Raw genomic sequence first — 12,920 nt, forward strand, 5'->3', positions numbered from 1 at the left:
AGGAGTTGGTGATAGACAGGGAGGCCTGGCATGCTGCGATTCATGGGGTTGCAAAGAGTCGGACACGACTGAGTGACTGAACTGAACTGAACAGATGGCAAGCGTTTGGGAAGAATGATGTTCTCATTCTATGTTGGTGGGGCTATAAATAGATACAATGATTTCGGAAGACAATCTGGTGCATATATCAGTTTCTTAAATATGCAAACTCAATGACCTCGCAATTCCACTTTTGGACTCTACCCCATAGAGGGGGAAAGAATGCATAGAAGTACACAGGACATGCAAACAAAGGATGTTCACTGGGGACTCTTCTGTAATAGTGAAAACTTGGAAACAAGTGTCAGTGAGTTTTTTAAAATTGTTAAATCATGGTACATTGATACAAATCAGACAATAAAAAAGAGTTGCCAAGACATATAGCTGAGAAAAAGAAAAAACTGCAAAATAATATGATCCTGTATTTGTTTTTTAAGTTAAAAGGACATATTTGCACATGTTTGTGTATACCATTAAAAAAGAGTGGAGTGATAGAAAGATCTGGGCAAATAAATAGTAAGTTATTGATAGTGGTTAATCTTAAGGAGCAAAGGTGGTGGGGGGAATGAGAATAGTATGTATAAGAAGAGAGAGGAATTTCATTTTTTGCCGTACAGAGTTCTGTATTGAATTTTAACAGTGAGCATGTATTATTTTTCAAAAACTTTACTGCGTTTAAGTCATCTTTTCCAAAGGCTAGATAACAGAAAAGTGGCCTGTGCAATGAGACACGGAACAATTTGGTTCTCTCGGTTAGCCTAGCTTTCTCCTGGAAAGCCAATGCCTTCTAGTTAAAGTTTACCAAGTTCACTGCTGCAGCAAAACAGACTTGGCCAAAGTCTCAACCACAGGCTAGGCCGGGCAGGGCATGTGTTTTTTCAATAATTCTCTGAAAGGTTCTGAAAAAACTTAAAACCAATCGTATTTTCACTGTGACTCTATAAATCCATGAACCTCCTAAATCTGTTCAGCTGTCTGCTATTGTTCCTCTTGATCACATATTCTGTTTACAAACAGCACTGGGCATCTTTCCACTTCCCACCACAGCAAACTTTTCCCAAACACAGAGAGACCAGAATTTCTGGAGTGTTGGTTGTTTTTTCATTTCTCTTTTTAAAGTATAGTAATTTTCAAATTATGTTTTCAACTTAGAACATGGAACTGTGGTTAAAAATAGGACATTGGAAGCATAAATGTGTAACCAGTGAAACTATGAAGCTATCAAGGCAAATGCAGAATAGAATGAGTCAAGACAAATGTGTTGCTGAGCTTGCAGTCCGCCATGACAGCTATCAGGGCCAAGGCTCCGCCCCAGCTCCGTCTAGTGAATTGGTGGCCAGCAACTCCCTAAAACGGGGAACAGTGGGTGTTGAGGGCTTTATTTTAGGGGAGTTTTATTTTAATGGAGTTACAGATGAGCACATGAAATAATGGACGGAAGCCACCTCCCTGCCATGACATTCAAAAAGTCAAGTATGTAATTTCAAAGAAAAGAAATCACAAAATAATTTTAAAGCCTAAAAGGAAAAAGACTTGACTAAGAGCAAGTGAGAACATTGCTTAAACTTCAATAATGAGAAACAAATGAAAAAAGCAAATTAAGGATCTCTTAAAGATTTCTCTATCAGCCACAGTGGCCTAATGGATAAAGCATTGGCCTCCTAAGCCAGAGATTGTGAGATTGTGGGTTCAAGTCCCACCCAGGGTAGAAGGAGTTGTATTTTGGGGGCTTCCCTGGTGGCTCAGATGGTAAAGAGTTTGCCTGCAGGGCAGGAGACCCAGGTTTGATCCCTAGGTCAGGAAGATCCCCTGGAAAAGGAAACAGCAACCCACTCCAGTATTCTTGCCTGGTAAATCCCATAGTTGGAAGAGCCTGTTGGGCTACAGTACATGGGTTCAAAGAGTCGGACACGACTTAGCAACTTCACTTTCACTTTCAAAGATTTCTCTAGTCTGTTTCAGAAATGCCTCAGAAGTCACAGCTTGAATATAGGAGTGAAGTTTAAGGGCTTCAGTGCGGATAGAATCACACTTCTATTTGCATCAAAAGAAGCAGCCAATCTGGAAAAAGTGTCCTTCAGACTGGCACTGTCTACCAGTGCATTTTGTGAGGGCTCAGTCACTCTGCTAAGTCACTTCAGTCGTGTCTGACTCTGTGTGACCCTATAGACGGCAGCCCACGAGGCTCCCCCATCCCTGGGATTCTCCAGGCAAGAACCCTGGAGTAGGTTGCCATGTCCTTCTCAAATGCATGAAAGTGAATAGTGAAAGTGAAGTCGCTCAGTCGTGTCCAACTCTTTGCGACCCCATGGACTGCAGCCCACCAGGCTCCTCCGCCCATGGCACCTCCCAGGCAAGAGTACTGGAGTGGGGTGCCATTGCCTTCTCCGCTCAGTCACTCAGTGGTATCCAATTCTTTGCAACCAAATGGACTATGGCCTGCTAGGTTCCTCTGTCCATGGGGCTTCTCCAAGCAAGAATACTGGAGTGTGTTGCACTTTTCTACTCCAGGAGAATCTTCCTGACCCAGGAACAGAACCTGCGTCTCTTGCCTTGGCAGGCATATTCTTTAACACTGAACCACCTGGGAAGCCACACCAACATGTTTTAGTGGGTTTAGGAGAGACTGTGGTTATGAAGGAGTTCCCTGGTAGGCCAAGATTGCCAGGAGAAATATTAATAAACTCAGATATGCAGATGATACCACCCTTATGGCAGAAAGCAAAGAGGAAATAAAGAGGCTCTTGATGAAAGTGAAAGAGGAGAGTGAAAAAGCTGGCTTAAAACTCAACATTCAAAAAACTAAGACCATGACATCTGGTCCCATTACTTCATGGCAAATAGATGGGGGAACAATGGAAATAGTGAAAGACTTTATTTTCTTGGGCTCCAAAATCACTGTAGATGGTGACTGCAACCATGAAATCAAAAGAAGCTTGCTCCTTGAAAGAAAAGCTATGACAAACCTAGACATCATATTAAAAAGCAGACATTACTTTGCTAACAAAGGTCCATCTAGTCAAAGCTACAGTTTTTTCAGTAGTCATGTATGGATGTGAGAGTTGGACTATAAAGAAAGCTGATTGCCAAAGAATTGATGCTTTTGAACTGTGTGGTGTTGGACAAGACTCTTGAGAGTCTTGACTGCAAGGAGAATCCAATCAGTCAATCCTAAAGGAAATCAGTCCTAAGTATTCATTGGAAGGACTGATGCTGATGCTGATGCTGAAGCTGAAGCTCCAAAACTTTGGCCACCTGATGGGAAGAACTGACTCATTGAAAAAGACCCTGATACTGAGAAAGATTGAAGGCAGGAGGAAAAAGGGGCGACACAGGATGAGATGGTAGGATGGCATCATTAACTCAGTGGACATGTGTTTGAGCAAACTCCAGGAGATAATGAAGGACAGGGAGCCTGGCATGCTGTAGTCCATGGGGTCGCAGAGTCAGGCATGACTGAGTGACAGAACTGAACTGTGGTTACAAAACAGGTACTGATGATTTGGCCCTTTTTGTCAACATCTTTCTTCACTAAAAAGTTAGTCAATGTGTGTGAAGACATGTCAATTTCTAAAGTAGTTGATAGTAAAATAACAAGAGAAGACATCCCAACAAAACGTGTAAGTCCAAAAAGAACAATGTTCAGTAGCCAAGTGGCATCCAACTCTTTGCCTGGACTGCTGCACACCAGGCTTCCCTGTCCTTCAGTATCTCCCAGAGTTTGCTCAAACTCATGTCCATTGAGTCAATGATGTCATCCCACCATCTCATCCTCTATCATCCCCTTGTCCTATTGCCCTCTATCTTTCCCAGCATCAGGGTCTTTTCCAGTGAGTCAGCTCTTTGCATCAAGTGGCCAAAATACTGGCGCTTCAGCTTCAGCATCAGTCCTTCCAATGAATATTAAGGGCTGATTTCCTTCAGGATTGATCTCCTTGCAAGTCCAAGAGATTCTCAAGAGTCTTCTCCAGAACCACAGTTCAAAGCATCAATTCTTCAGCGCTCAGTCTTCTTTATGGTCCAATTCTCACACCTGTATGTGACTACTGGAAAAACCATAGCTTTGACTGGATGGACCTTTGTCAGCAAAGTTGATGTCTCTGCTTTTTAGAACACTGTCTTAGTTTGCCACAAAGTGAAAGAAGAGAGTGAAAAAGTTGACTTAAAGCTCAACATTCAGAAAACTAAGATCATGGCATCCAGTCCTGTCACTTCATGGCAAGAAGATGGGGAAACAGTGGAAACAGTGTCAGACTTTATTTTGGGGGGCTCCAAAATCACTGCAGATGGTGACTGCAGCCATGAAATTAAAAGACGCTTACTCCTTGGAAAGAAATATGCTATCTATAGCATATTAAAAAGCAGAGACATTACTTTGTCAATAAAGGTCCATCTAGTCAAGGCTATGGTTTTTCCAGTAGTCATGTAAGGATGTGAGAGTTGGACTATAAAGAAAGCTGAGCAGAGAAGAATTGATGCTTTTGAACTGCAGTGTTGGAGAAGACTCTTGGGAGTCCCTTGGACTGCAAGGAGATCCAACCAGTCCATCCTAGAGGAGATCAGTCCTGGATGTTCATTGGAAGGACTGATATTGAAGCTGAAACTCTGATACTTTGGCCACCTCATGCAAAGAGCTGACTCATTTGAAAAGACTGATGCTGGGAAAGATTGAGGGCAGGAGGAGAAGGGGACGACAAAGGATGAGATGGTTGGATGGCATCACTGACTCAATGGACATGAGTTTGGGTAGACTCTGGGAGTTGGTGATGGACAGGAAGGCCTGGTGTGCTGCAGTTCATGGGGTCGCAATCACAAAGAGTCAGACACGACTGAGCAACTGAACTGAACTGAACTGAAGTTTGCCACAGTATATCAACTGATATAAATAACTCAGGGCCCTGCTCTTATAGGCAAAATGACAGAAAACAGTGGCCCCAGAAACTACTGCACACAGTGAGATTCCTGGAACTCACATCAAACACACAGTGTACTTTTAAAGGTCCACTCTTGAATACTAAGTGGTAAACTTTTCCTCAAAATATAGTTTATAAAGCCTGGCAGTTTGAATACTTATCTCTTAGGGCTACTTTAAAACAAAATGAAAAGGTGTTTTTTGTTGTTTATTTGCTTGATCGCAGGTATGTGTTGCTGGCTCAACAGGAAGGAGATACTGCTCTAGGTTTTAAAAGTTGGTCTTGGTTGATTTTTTTTCATAGAGATAAATATCAACTGTGCCATGACTAAGGGCAAAAAATTCATTAAGGTGAATAAAAGTCTATGTTCATACTGAAATGTCAAGCATCTCTCAGAAATGTTTTATTTAGAATATTTTTTCAAAGTCAATACTCTTAACAACTGCAAGACAAAGCTGAGAAAGTATTCTACTGCCACTATCACTGCCATAAAAATGCAGTTGCATGCAGTCGGATGAAGAGAGTTGAGGGGAACTAATTGTAATTGATCCTCTTGGTTTATTTGCATGTATCAGTTCTCTGTGATTCAAGTGATGTTTTCAAAACTGTTACCTTTATTTCAACAGGATCCTGAGCCAATGGAACTTATATGAATTTTTTCTTTCCTGGTGGCAACGATTTAAAATATTATTTTATACTTTGGACACAACCCCCTGCATCTTTGATACCTTTATTCCTTCCAATATGGTAAGATGATCCTGGGTCATCTTACTGTATTTCCTGTCCCAGATCTGAAATCAGTCATTACGCCCAAGAGAACATGGCTCCTCCTCAGGAGATTTTTTAGAAGATTCCATACCTCTATGAAGTTCATTGGTCCATGGGGCATTCCAGAAAATTGGGTGCAAATCAGACTATTCCAATGGAAATGGCATTCCCCCCAGGAGCAATATTAAAATTATGTTGGATTCATGAGCTAGAATCAGGGACTAAAGACAAGACAGCCGTAACCAACAATGAGTTGGAAAAAGCAGGACAGAACAACCATAGGCACTGAAGTAGTGGAAACGACACCCCACCGATGGAATCTCAAACTCAGTTACCTGCCAATGCATGGGTGAAGACACTGACAAGTGGGTGAGGTAGACAGCTGTCGTGTAGAAAGGGGAGTTTTCCATAATGTGGGGGCTCTGGGGTGGGAGAAGACACTTGAGAGAAGGAAATTTAAGACAAATTACAGGAAAGTCAGCTTCCCAAACTAACAGGTTTTGAATAAACAAACAAGGGTTTTGATATGAAGAAGGCCCAAACTCATGTCCATCGAGTCGGTGATGCCATCCAGCCATCTCATCCTCTGTCGTCCCCTTCTCCTCCTGCCTCCAATCCCTCCCAGCATCAGAGTCTTTTCCAATGAGTCAACTCTTCGCATGAGGTTGCCAAAGTATTGGAGTTTCAGCTTCAATATCAGTCCTTCCAATGAACACCCAGGACTGATCTCTAGGATGGACTGGTTGGATATTCTTGCAGTCCAAGGGACTCTCAAGAGTCTTCTCCAACACCACAGTTTAAAAGCATCAAATCTTCAGTGCTCAGCTTTCTTCACACTCCAACTCTCACATCCATACATGACCACTCCATGGACATGAGTTTGGGTAAACTCCGGGAGTTGGTGATGGACAGGGAGGCCTGGAGTGCTGCGATTCATGGGGTCGCAGAGTCAGACACGACTGAGTGACTGAACTCAACTGAACTGAACTGAGGCCTAACACTTCCCATTCTCAACCACTCTCTAGCTCTCTAACATCAAGGAAACAGCCTCTCCTCCAAGAATTCTGATTTCCTCGTTGGTAAAAGGGCTTCCCTGGTAGTTCAGTTGGTAAAGAATTTGCCTGCAATGCAGGAGACCCCCGTTCGACTCCTGGGTTGGGAAGAGCCACTGGAGAAGGGATAGGCTACCCACTCCAGTATTCTTGGGCTTCCCTGGTGGCTCAGCTGGTAAAGAATCTGCCTGCATTATGAGAAACCTGCGTTCGATCCCTGGGTTGAGAAGATCCTCTGGAGAAGGGAAAGTCTACCCACTCCAGTATTCTGGAGAATTTCACGAACTATACAGTCCATGGGTTTGCAAAGAGTTGAACATAACTGAGAGATTTAATGGGGATAATTGTCAGAAATAGCAGAAAGTCATGAGGATCAGATGAGATGATTGGCATCTCAAACTTAACATGTCCCAAGTAGCCACCAAACCTGTTATTTCCATCATCTTTTCATCTGATTTAATGATCTCTCCATCCATTCACTTGCTCAGGCCCCAAATCCTCAAATCATGAAGTCCCACAGGCTCTATTTTCTAAATATATCTAACCACTTTTCTACCAATTCCATCACCACCACACTGGCCAAGTCACAGAGCTTGCTGCCCTCAGTTCAGTCAGTTCAGTTGCCCAGTCAGGTCCAACTCTTTGCAACCCCATGGACTGCAGCATGCCAGGTTTCCCTGTCCATCGCCAACTCCTGGATCTTGCTCAAATTCATCTCCATCGAGTTGGTGATATCATCCAACCATTTCAGCCTTTGTCGCCCACTTCTCCTGCCTTCAATCGTTCTCAGCATCAGGGTCTTTTCCAATCAGTCAGTTCTTCACATCAGGTGGCCAAAGTATTGGAGTTTCAGTTTCAGCATCTGTCTTCCAGTGAATATTCAGGACTTATTTCCTTTAGGATGGGCTGGTTTGATCTCCTTGCCGTCCAAGGGATTCTCAAGAGTTTTTTCCAACACCACAGTTCAAAAGCACAAATTCTTTGGCACTCAGCTTTCTTTATAGTTCAACTCTCACATCCAAACATGACCACTGGAAAAACTATAGCTTTGACTAGACAGACCTTTGTCAACAAAGTAATATATCTACTTTCTAATATACTGCCTAGGTTTGTCATAGCTTTTCTTCCCAGGAGCAAGCATCTTTTAATTTCATGGCTGCAGTCACCATCTGCAGTGATTTCAGAGCCCCCAAAAATAAAGTCTCTCACTGTTTCCCCATCTATTTGCCATGAAGTGATGGGACTGGATGCCATGATCTTAGTTTTTTGAATGTTGCATTTTAAGCCAACTTCTCCCCTCTCCTCTTTCACTTTCATCAAGAGGCTCTTTAGTTCCTCTTCACTTTCTGCCATAAGGGTGGTGTCATCTGCATATCTGAGGTTATTGATATTTTTCCCAGCAATCTTGATTCCAGCTTGTCCTTCATCCAGTCTGGCATCTCGAATGATTTACTCTGCATATAAGTTAAATAAGCAGGGTGACAATATATAGACTTGACGTACTCCTTTCCCAATTTGGAACCAGTCTGTTGTTTCATGTCCAGTTCTAACTGTTGTTTCTTGACCTGCACATAGGTTTCTCAGGAGGCAGGTCAGGTGGTCTGGTATTCCCATCTCTTTAAGAATTTTCCACAGTTTGTTGTGATCCACACAGTCAAAGGCTTTGGCATAGTCAATAAAGTAGATAGATGTTTTTCTGGAACTCTCATGCTTTTTTGCTGATCCAACGGATGTTGGCAATTTGATCTCTGGTTCCCCTGCCTTTTCTAAATCCACCTTGAACATCTGTCCACATACTGTTGAAGTTCAATATGAACCTCATATGAAGTTCATATGAAGTATGATGTTCAACATAGTGTTGCTCCCCTGGATCACTGCAATTATCTCCAAAGGGTTGACTCCTACAGTCTGAATGCACACAGCAACACACAAATCCCATCAAATCATTCCTCTCTTCCCCCAAACCCTTCCAGTGTTTCCATGTCAGCATAAAGCCTTATCCTTGAGCTAAAAGGGCCTACTGAGTCTGGCCCCTGCTTGCCTGCTGACATTGGAAAAGTCAAGGGATATGGGTGTGACAAACTGTGCCTGCCGCCCCAGGTAACAGAGGAGACTACAGGTGCGTGGCCCAACCAGAGCCAGAAGGACTCTGAGCATCCTCCTGCCCGTCTTCATCCTCCTTGACATCAGAGGTCACCTTAGGACCCTCCCAAGGATGCTCTCCCTGAGCTCTCAGTCTTCCCAGAGCCAGAGTCCTAACTTGTGCCCAAGGAAACCTCTGCTTTTCTGTTATCTGGTGTTCCAAGTGGCAATTCCCAGCCCCTTGGCAGTCAGGCCTCAGCCATTCCATCCTTAATATCTCTGCTCAAATGGCTAACATTTCCAATTTTAAAATTATATTCCCCAAGAGAATAGATTCATTTAGCCTCTGAATTTTGAGCACCTCCCATATGCCCCATATCTGCTGGCTATCTTGGAGCAGGAGATGTTTCAAAAAGTAGAGGATAAGCTATGCAGACAAGGGAACGTAACTAAAGGTTTCTGTGCCTCAGTTATCTTATCTGAAAATAAGCAGACTTTCCCCAAGAAGATCATAGGCCTCCATTGTCCTCAGTGGAACAAGTTGCCAGAATTCATCAGTTATTTAATACGCATGTAAGTCCATGAAGATATAGTGGTCATTTCTTTTGAGCACCCAGTAAACACAGAGAAAATGTTATTTTATTTATTTCAGTGATTATTCAGTATTAAGTATTATGTGCTGCCTGAAAACCATAGAGGAAGTAGAGATTAGTTAGACTGCCTCACTTCCAAGAAACTTACAGCTTAGTGGAGATGATCAAGGCACATCAAGCCTATATAATGTCTGTAAGAACAGGCTACCACTGATGGATGAACCAACCTCACTAGTACTCAGAAGGGATCATTTAGCTGCCTGGACAGGTCAGCCTCCTCAGGGGACAGGACACTTGGATCTGGAAAGATGAATCTACTTGCCTCTCACTCCCTCCTGAGAGAAGAGCCTGGATGCAGGGTGGTATGAAGGCAGAGGGAACCACGAGCAGGGAGGTGGAGGGCCAAGGGTGAGGAAAAGCGGAGTGAGGCCGAAATCCCAAGCACAGTTGGGTCATGGAGGGTTTGAGGGGGAGGGCAGGCAGGCTAAAGAATTTGTGCATCAGTTTGAAGCTGTTGGGGAACCCTGGGGAGGCTTATGTAGGAGTGATTCTCAAGGAAATGGAAGTATTACACGACAGTTAAGACCACAGGTGCTCCTAGGACATATTTGGATTCAGATCTTAGCTTGTGCCACCTACAAGCTGGGTGAACGTGGGAAAGTTATTCTGTGCCTTGATAACTTACAAATAAGTTGTCTTATTTGCAAAATGGGCATAATAATAATATTTACCTCAAAGGGTTATTATCAGGATTAAACTGGTTAATTCTTATAAAGTTGCTGACCTTAAAAATGTGCAACATGAGAGCTGTGAATTAAGTTTCATTTGGGGGGAAATGAGGACTATAGCCCAGGAGACAGCATTTCAGATGTCTCTGAGAAACTCCAAAGAGGTAGGAGGGAAGGTCAGGATATACACAAAATCGTGCAGGGGGAGTACATGTAATCAAGCACATACTTTTTGCAGGTTTCTGACAGTCACAAGGAGCAGTCATCACCATGAGGATTTTAGTGCTTTTCTAGATATGAGAAGGTGCACGAATTGGGCTCATAAAATTGACTCCTTAAATATCTATCTGAAGACCTGTTCTGCCAGTTTTTCCCCAAGCACAGAGTGCCTCATTTCTGTTCTCTACCTTGAACTCCTTTCAGGGGGTGTTGAAGGTCAGCAGCTACAGCAGCTCATGATTTAATCCTTGTAGAGGTAGATGGCAAGTGCCAATTTGTAGTCAACAAAGTGTTTAGAACTGTGCCTGGTATGTAGTAACCATTTAATACATTTTACTATTAGCATTGGGCTTCCCAGGTGGCTCAGTGGTAAAGAATCCGCCTACCAAGGCAGAAGATGCAGGAAATGCAGGTTTGACCCCTGAGTCAGGAAGATCTCCTGGAAGAGGGCATGGCAACCCACGCTAGTATTCTTGCCTGAGAATCCCCATGGACGGAGGAGCCTGGCAGGCTGCAGTCCATGGGGCCCCACAGAGTCAGACACAGCTGAGCACAGCACAGCAACAGTACTAAAATTATCATTTATTTAATTATCTAGATCTCCTACTAGACTGCCAGCCAGTTCATCAGGACAAGAAACTGTTTGTCTTGCTTATCTCAGGGCCCCAGTGTCTAGCAAAGGGCCTGGCACATAGTATGTGTTCAATTAGTGTTCAATTAATGAAAAGACAACAGGAAGACTGGATGGGCTGGTCCCCCTGTGCCATGGGGCTTCTCAAGGCCCTAGAGGCCCCAGAGGCAGGTCCAGGTGAGGCTGTCACAAGGGAAGAGGTCACCCATTTGTCCCCACAGACTATCTCAGCTGTAGATACATACCTACCAGGGCCTGCCTACCCCAGGACACAGCCTTCATCTGGGCCAGAAGTCTGGCCCTCAGGGCCCTCAGATCACCTACCTCCTCACTCAGGTGTCTAAAAACACGTCATTCCCAGGAAATGTCTACTTTCCAACAATTCTTAATCCTTTTGCAGTCAGTCCTTTTCTCCAGCTCTCCCCAAGTGAGCCTTTCACATCTTAATCTAGACAGGTCACTCCTGTACTTAAAACCCATCCCTGCTTTCATTTGTCTTGAAGATAAGGTCCAAACTCTAAAGTACTAAGCTACTTAGCAGACCCTACACAGTCAGCCCTAGACACACGTTCCCAGCCTCTCTCCTTCCCGTTATCACCCCTAGTCCCCTGTCCACCTTAGCCAGGGCCTACATCTCCCCCAAATGCTCCAGTCTGTACACCTCTTCCTCCAGCTCCCTTCTCCCCTGTGCTTTCTGGAAAGCTCTTCATTCTGTAAAACCTGCTTCAGTTATGATCTGCTCTACGGCATGTCTCCCCAGACGCCCTGCTAACACTTGAGAAATCTCATAGCTTCTTACAGTTGTCTGTTTATATCTCTGTCTCTGCCAAAAGACTGAGAGGGCTTGAGGGCTGGAACTGTCTTTTTTTTTTTTTTTTTTGGATCCTTAAGTCCCAGCCCAGAATCTGGGATGCAATATAAGAGTCCATCAGGAAATGTTTACTAGTTGGTTAGTCCATTGGCAAAATGAATGAACAAATGAGTGAATGAATGAACAGCAGGTTCTCTGTGCCCCAGTGATCCAGGCATGTAGTTGGGGCACAGGGAATTATTCTTGTGTGAACCCCTGAATAAGATACACCTCCACTGGCCTTCTATATTTATTTTTTCAGTACCAGCTCCTCTCAACACTACACACACACACACACACACACACACACACACACACATGCAGCTCTTCCATCTCTCCTCCAATTTTTTCTAAAAGAATCTCTTCATAAGCATTGACTCATAAGACAAAAAATTCATATATATATTCAAATTTATAAAGTTTCCAGAAGTTCTTCTCAAAAAAACACGGACCAAGAATTGCCAAACAGTCCCGTGAAATGCCACACCAGGACAGCGTCTGAGCAGATGTTCTTTCTGGGGAGACCCAGGTGTCCTGCCTCTCCCCATCTTGCTTTATGCATGTGAGGCCCCAGTCCAGCTTCCCTTCCTTGGCATTGAGTGGACACCTGCGACTGGGCTGTAATCCCAGGTAAGCCGCCTGCACACAGCCCAGCACCACCCCCCCTCCTGGTCATAGGGACTTGAATAGCCGGGTGCACCTGTGGGCCAGGCAGCCACTGATCCGAGGGTGGAGCCCAACAGGACCGAGCCCTCAGCTTTTGAAGCACTGACAGGGTTGCCCTGCCGAGCCTGACCTATGACCTACAGGTGGGCACAGCCATTGTCCCCACAGGTCCCGACTGCTGTCTGTACTGTTGCAGGGACCCATGAAAGTATCCATTTCAGGTCCGTGCAAAGCAAAACAAACAGAGGGGCCAAGGGGCAGGGGTTTGTGTGGAGGGCTTTACCGGGTGGGAAACCATTGTTGCAAGCACAGGTATAATCCGCGCCAGGCAGGCCCCACCAGCTGGCAGGACTCCACCTGCCACTGGGCTATTTATAAA

This window comes from Ovis canadensis, chromosome 1 (genome assembly GCF_042477335.2).
Source record: "Ovis canadensis isolate MfBH-ARS-UI-01 breed Bighorn chromosome 1, ARS-UI_OviCan_v2, whole genome shotgun sequence".
NCBI lineage: Eukaryota > Metazoa > Chordata > Mammalia > Artiodactyla > Bovidae > Ovis > Ovis canadensis.